Genomic DNA, 7,515 nt, shown 5'->3' with positions numbered 1-7,515 from the left:
TCGGGGCACCAACTGGCGGTGTTAGAGCCCAGGCTCTGCAGGGGGAGCAGAGTGTAGGCCGAAGCCTAATTGAACCAATTTTAAAGGTAACCTTTAACCCCCCAGCAGGTGTTACAAACTAGAAGAGCCACGCCTTATGCAGCAGTAGTGCTGCACAAGTCAAAGGTTGCTCTTTTAATTTTGTTCCTTGCACAAGCTGAATGAAACACGTACAACATTTTGGCCCTTATACAGTCAATCTGTCTTGGAGGCGGGAGTTCCCTTCGTAATGAGACGCAGCACAGCTGGCAAAAATACCACCTTGGTGCTTGGTGTGGCCTCCTGAGCATCGCATTTTGATGTACAGGAGTCCTCGTTGTTGCGTTATCCCTTGGCCATGCGCTGCCCGTCTTCTGACATCATTTCATGTCGGCTGGTGCGGTTCGCGATGCCCATGAATCCCAGCCCCGCAGTGTCTTTACAGTGTTTCACACTGCGGGGCTGGGATTCATGGCCTGGCGCAGTACATATGTTCGCCTCTCGCTCGTGTCCTTACACCTGCTACAGACTGTGCGGTGTCAGCTGATCCCTTATCGCATGCCACGGCCATGAAACCGCACAGTCTGAAGAAGGCGGAAGGAGCTGAGTGACAGCCTGGCGAAGATATGCACTGCTCATGCCCATCAATCACACCCTCGCAGTCAAAATAAATAAGACACCGAGGGGCGTTGTGTCGGGCAGGGCGGCCGCAGAGGCGCAGCCAGCCACACAATGATGTCAGAAGAAGGGCTGCGCTACCAAGGGGGTCGCCGCGTGTCATTACAAAGGAAAGTTACACCTCAGGGACGTTTTAATGGTCTCGGGGGACACATTTTAGACGTGTTTCGTTCCACGTGTGCAAGGAGAATAACTTAGTGAGCCACCTTGTACAAATGCAGCATTACAGCTGTACAAGGTGGCTGTTATACATACAAACGCCTGGGGGGGAACAGGTTCCCTTCAATTTCAGTTCTTGTGTCTGCGTGGCTTTTGCAGGACACGATGCCGGCTACACAGCAGGGGAACAGCTGGCGTTGCTGAACCCCACTGACACATTGGCGAGTTGTTTGGCTCTGTGCAGCCAGCACTTCTGGGCCCCAACTGGCGGTGTTAAAACCCTAGGGTCAGCAGGAGTAGTAGAGGGTGCAGAGTGTAGGCCGAAGCCTGCACTGGAGGCAGCTTTGTGTCTGCGTGGCTTTTGCAGGACACGTTGCCGGCTACACAGCAGGGGAACAGCTGGCGGTGCTGAACCCCACTGACACATTGGCTGGTGTTTTGCTCTGTGCAGCTAGCACTTCCGGGTGCCAACAGGTGGTGTTAGAGCCCAGGGTCAGCAGGAAGAGCAGAGTGTAGGCCGAAGCCTGCACTGGAGCAAGTTGAAAGGGAACCTTTAACCCCCCCAAGGCGTTTGTAGCTGAAGGAGCCATCTTGTACAGCACTAATGCTGAAAAAGGTAAACTTAGCTCTTTTAATTATGGTCCTTGCAAATGCTGAACTTGACACTTATGAAATGTGTCCCCTCACACCGTATAACCGTCCGGTAGGTGGAACTTTCATTTGTCATGTGACGCAGCACAGCCATCATTCTTACCCCCTTGGCGCCGTGCGCCGCCTCCTCAGCGTTGTTCGAATCTGTCCCGGAGCCTGCGCTGTTATGTTAGCCCTTGGCCATGCACACATTTTGCGCTGCCCGTCTTCTGACATCATTTGGTGTCAGGCTGGCTGCGCCTGTGCGGCCGCACTGGCCAAGATCCCGCCTCGCTGTGTCATCTAATGTAATCACTCTGCGGACCTGTGATCCATGGGCATGAGCAGTGCATATCCTCGGATCTCACTCCCCTCCCTACGGCTTCTTCAGACTGTGCGGCGTCACGGCCGTGGCATGCTATTAGGGATCAGCTGACGTTGCACAGTCTGAAGAAGGCGTAGGGAGATGAGTGAGAGGCGGAGGTTAAGATATGCACTGCGCATGTCCATGGATCACAGGTCCGCAGTGGGATTAAATCAGAAGACACTACGAGGCGGGATCTCGTCCAGCGCGGCCGCACAGGCGCAGCCAGCCTGACACCAAATAATGTCAGAAGACGGGCAGCGCTAAGTGTGCCTGGCCAAGGGCTAACATAACAGCGCAGGCTCCGGGACAGATTCAAACAACGCTGAGGAGGCGGCGCACGGCGCCAAGGGGGTAAGAATGACGGCTGTGCTGCGTCACATGACAAATGAAAGTTCCACCTACCGGACGGTTTAACGGTGTGAGGGGACACATTTCATAAGTGTCAGGTTCAGCATGTGCAAGGAGCACCACGAAAAGAGGCACTTTTTCCTTTTGCATCATTACTGCTGCACAAGGTGGCTCTTTCAGTAACAAACGCCTGGGGGGTACAGGTTCCCTTAAATTTAAGTTGTTGTGCCTGCATGGCAGTCGCATGACACGTTGCCGTATACACAGCAGGGGAGCAGCAGGCATTACTGAACCCCACTAACACATTGGCGAGGTGTTTGGCTCTGTGCGGACAGCACTTCCAGGCAACAACTAGCGGTGTTGCAGCACAGGGACAGAAGGAGGAGGAGGTGGAGGAGAGAGGAGGGATTGCCAAACACACAGCTGGGGAACAGCTGACGTTACTGAACCCAAATAACAGAGGAGCGACTGTTGACTGTGCGGACAGCACTTCCGGACAACAACTAGCGGTGTTGGAGCCCAGGGACAGAAGGAGGAGGAGGAGGTGGAGGAGAGAGGAGGGATTGCCACACACACAGCAGGGGAACAGCTGACGTTACTGAACCCCAATAACAGAGGAGCGACTGTTGACTGTGCGGACAGCACTTCTGGACAACAACTAGCGGTGTTGGAGCCCAGGGACAGAAGGAGGAGGAGGAGGTGGAGGAGAGAGGAGGGATTGCCACACACACAGCAGGGGAACAGCTGACGTTACTGAACCCCAATAACAGAGGAGCGACTGTTGACTGTGCGGACAGCACTTCCGGACAACAGCTAGCGGTGTTGGAGCTCAGGGACAGAAGGAGGTGGAGGAGGTGGAGGAGAGAGGAGGGATTTCCACACACACAGCTGGGGAACAGCTGACGTTACTGAAACCCAATAACAGAGGAGCGACTGTTGACTGTGCGGACAGCACTTCCAGACAACAACTAGCGGTGTTGGAGCCCAGGGACAGAAGGAGGAGGAGGAGGTGGAGGAGAGAGGAGGGATTGCCACACACACAGCAGGGGAACAGCTGATGTTACTGAACCCCAATAACAGAGGAGCGACTGTTGACTGTGCAGACAGCACTTCCGGACAACAACTAGCGGTGTTGGAGCCCAGGGACAGAAGGAGGAGGAGGAGGTGGAGGAGAGAGGAGGGATTGCCACACACACAGCTGGGGAACAGCTGACGTTACTGAACCCCAATAACAGAGGAGCGACTGTTGACTGTGCGGACAGCACTTCCGGACAACAACTAGCGGTGTTGGAGCCCAGGGACAGAAGGAGGAGGAGGAGGTGGAGGAGAGAGGAGGGATTGCCACACACACAGCAGGGGAACAGCTGACGTTACTGAACCCCAATAACAGAGGAGCGACTGTTGACTGTGCGGACAGCACTTCCGGACAACAACTAGTGGTGTTGGAGCCCAGGGACAGAAGGAGGAGGAGGAGGTGGAGGAGAGAGGAGGGATTTCCACACACACAGCAGGGGAACAGCTGACATTACTGAACCCCAATAACAGAGGAGCGACTGTTGAATGTGTGGACAGCACTTCCAGACAACAACTAGCGGTGTTGGAGCCCAGGGACAGAAGGAGGAGGAGGAGGTGGAGGAGAGAGGAGGGATTGCCACACACACAGCTGGGGAACAGCTGACGTTACTGAACCCCAATAACAGAGGAGCAACTGTTGACTGTGCGGACAGCACTTTTGGACAACAACTAGCGGTGTTGGAGCCCAGGGACAGCAGGAGGAGCAGAGGAACACAGTGTAGGCCGAAGCCTGATTGGAGAAAGTCGAAAGGGAACCTTTAACCCCCCCCAAGGCTTTTGTAGCTGAAGGAGCCAGCTTGTGCAGCACAAAGGATGCAAAAGGAAAAGGTGGCTCTTTTCATTATGCTCCTTGCAAACACAGAACTAAACACTTATAAAATGTGTCCCCTGATACCGTGAGACCGTCCCGGAGGTGGGACTTTCCTTCGTAATATGATGCAGCACAGCCGTCATTCCTACCCCCTTGGCGCCGTGCCCCGGCTCCTCAGCGTTGTTTGATTCTGTTCCGAAGCCTGCGCTGTTATGTTATCCCTTGGCCAGGCACACTTAGCGCTGCCCATCTTCTGACATCATTTGATGTCAGTCTGGCTGCGCCTGTGCGTCCGCGCTGGCCGAGATCCCGCCTCGCAGTGTCGTCTAATGTAATCCCACCGCGGGCCTGGGATCTGTGGCCATGCGCAGTGCATATCCTCGCCTCTCACTCCCCTCCCTCCGGCTTCTTCAGACTGTGCGATGGTTTTACGGTATCAGTGGACACATTTTATAAGTGTTAAGTTCTGCGTGTGCAAGGAGCTAAACAAAAATAGCTACCGTTTCCTTGTGCAGCATTACTGCTGCACAAGGTGGCTCTTTCAGTAACAAACGCCTGGGGGGGACAGGTTCCCTTACATTTCAGTTGTTGTGTCAGCGTGGCGGTCGCAGGACACATTGCCGGCTACACAGCTGGGGATCAGCTGACGTTACTGACACCCAATAACACTGGGTCGTATGTTTTGACTGTGCAGACGGCACTTCTGAGCCTCAACTGGCGGTGTTGGAGCCCAGGAATTAAAGTTCAGGTGGTAGAAAGATGAACACAACAGGAGACCTGGATACTGTAGACAGTCACCTAATTATTTAATCAGGAAGAGGAGTGGCAAATTCCTGCGAGATCCAGTCCTGGTTCATTTTAAGGAAAGTAAGCCAGTCAACGTTATCGGAGGATAGTCGCATGCGACGGTCAGTTAGTACACCACCTGCAGCACTAAAGACGCGTTCCGATAATACACTAGCCGCAGGGCAAGCCAGCACCTCCAATGCATACTGGCTTAGCTCTGGCCATGTATCCAGCTTTGAGACCCAAAACTTGAAAGGGGAAGAGCCGTCTGGGAGTACAGCAAGAGGGCAAGACATGTAGTCTGTCACCATCTGACGGAACCGTTGCCTCCTGCTGCCTGGAGCCATCTGTGATGGTGTAGACTTTTGTGGCGGGCACACAAAAGTGTGCCACAGTTGGGCCATACTGGTCTTGCCTTGGGCAGAGGCACTGCTTCTGCTCCCTCTTTGTGCAGAGCCTCCTCCACTCCCTGGACGCACTTAGCTGCTTTGTAATGCACTAGCAGCACTTCTCTCAGTTGGACTGGAGAAGATGATGGAATTCACCAGTGTGTCTTGGTACTCCCGCATTTTTCGCTCCCGGTTCAACGGTGTGATGAGGCTTTCTACGTTGTCCCGGTAGCGAGGATCGAGGAGGGTGAACACCCAATAATCAGACATGTTGAGAATGTGGGCGATGCGGCGGTCGTTTCTCAGGCACTGCAGCATGTAATCCACCATGTGCTGCAGACTGCCAACTGGCCAAGAAACGCTGTCCCCTGCTTGAGGCGTGATCTCTGCCCGCTCGTCATCACCCCACCCTCACTGTACACACTGACTACTGGACAATTGTGTAACTCCCTCCTCTGGACGGATGTCTTCCTCCTCCATTGACTCCTCCTCATCCTCCTCACAAAGTGTCCCCTGCCTACGCGTTTGTGAGGAACCACGTGGCGCTGACTGTCCAGAAGATGATGGAAATGGTGAATCCTCATCCTCCACCACGGCTTGCCTGCTGAAATAAAAGCGGCTGGGCACATTGTACTGTGCGACTGCCAATGACATCAAGTCATGGAAGCTGTCAGTCTCCATCAGCCTGAATGACAGCATTTCCAGTGACAGAAGTTTGGCAATGCCTGCAGTCAGAGACTGTGCTCGTGGGTGGTTTGCCGAGAAAGGCCGCCTTTTCTCCCATGCCTGTACTACCAATGGCTGTAGACTGGCCTGGGAGTGTGAGGATAACTGGGAATGTGGTGCTGCGGGTGGAATTACAGTGGGTCTCTGGACAACAGGGCCAGAGTTTCTTCCACGGCGATCCTGGGAGGAAGCCGAACCAGCTGCGTGTGAGCTGGAGGAAGAGGCAACACGAGCTGAAGAGGTGGTAGCTGCTGCTGTTGGTTGGCCTAGCTCTTCAGTGTGTTTCTGTAACTCCGCCGCGTGCCTGGTCCGCACATGTTTCCACATGTTGGAGGTATTGAGGTTGCTGACATTTCTACCTCTTTTGACTTTGTGATTACACACCTTGCATTTGACATAGCAAATGTCATCTGCAACTGTGTCAAAAAAGGACCAGGCACTGCAAGTCTTGGGAGCGCCCTTTTTGGCTGTTGGAAGAGACACGCTCCTAACGGGTGCCAAAGTGGAGGCTACAGGATCCGCAATCTTCCCCCTCCCTCTCCCTCTTTGGCCCGTTCGGGGAATCTCTTCCTCAGAGCTGCTCCCATCACCTTCCTGTTCCTCACGCAGCGATGGGTCAAGGACCTCATCATCTACACTACCCTCTGCCACCAACTGCTCCTCCTGGGTAGTCTCGGCAGCACAGCACGCACCAGAAAGTGGCACCTGAGTGTCGTCATCAGATGTGTACTGCGGTGTGGTGACCGGAGGCACTGGCCCACCCGCCTCTTCAGAGTCAGAGAGACAAAGCTGTTGTGCATCACTGCACACTGCCTCTTCTTCCATTACTCCAATGCTGCTTGGCTGGCCCCCTTTTTCCAAGCCAAGAGATTCAGAGAACAGAAGTAGAGACGGCTCCTGTCCTGGGCTCTCTGACTGCCCGGGCAATTTGGCAGGTGGTGAAGAGACAGATGGGTGCTCTCCAGTGCTCTGTGCCTGAGAGGATGTGGCACTAATTGAAGTCGATTCGTTAGCTGCCATCCATCCGACAACGGCTTCAATTTGGTCTTCACGCAGCAGCGGTGTACGGTGCTCTCCGACAAAGCTGTGCATGAAGGACTGTTCCCTCCTGAAACTGGGTGATGATGAGTCACCGGTGCCCGCAGCAGGCACAGAATCCCCACGTCCTCTCCCTGCTCTGCACCCACGCCCACGTGCCTTACTCCCTGCCTTCTTCATCTTGGTTGACTGATAAAGATAAGCAGAAAAGTACTAACGGCTTTGTGTGCTTATTCCTGAACAGCTCCTAACAGGTATAAGAAACAATAATTTTCTAAAGTGTGGACTAGACTTTAATATCAGCTAATGTGGCCTACACAACTGTAAAGTGGTGTGTTTGGTGAACTTTATTATTTATTTATTTTTTGGGGGCTGAACTGACAACTGGGTGAGCTGCAGTCACACGGAGACCGTGCAGACAGCCGTAAACGGCGCTGCAAGGCCCCAAAAACCTCCTCTACGTTATCCTATGTAGTGTTTTTCCACAATTT

The sequence above is a fragment of the Ranitomeya variabilis genome, chromosome 5 (assembly GCF_051348905.1).
Source record: "Ranitomeya variabilis isolate aRanVar5 chromosome 5, aRanVar5.hap1, whole genome shotgun sequence".
NCBI classification, from domain to species: Eukaryota; Metazoa; Chordata; class Amphibia; order Anura; family Dendrobatidae; genus Ranitomeya; species Ranitomeya variabilis.
The sequence above is the reverse complement of the archived record's forward strand: the minus strand, read 5'-3'. Positions refer to the sequence as shown.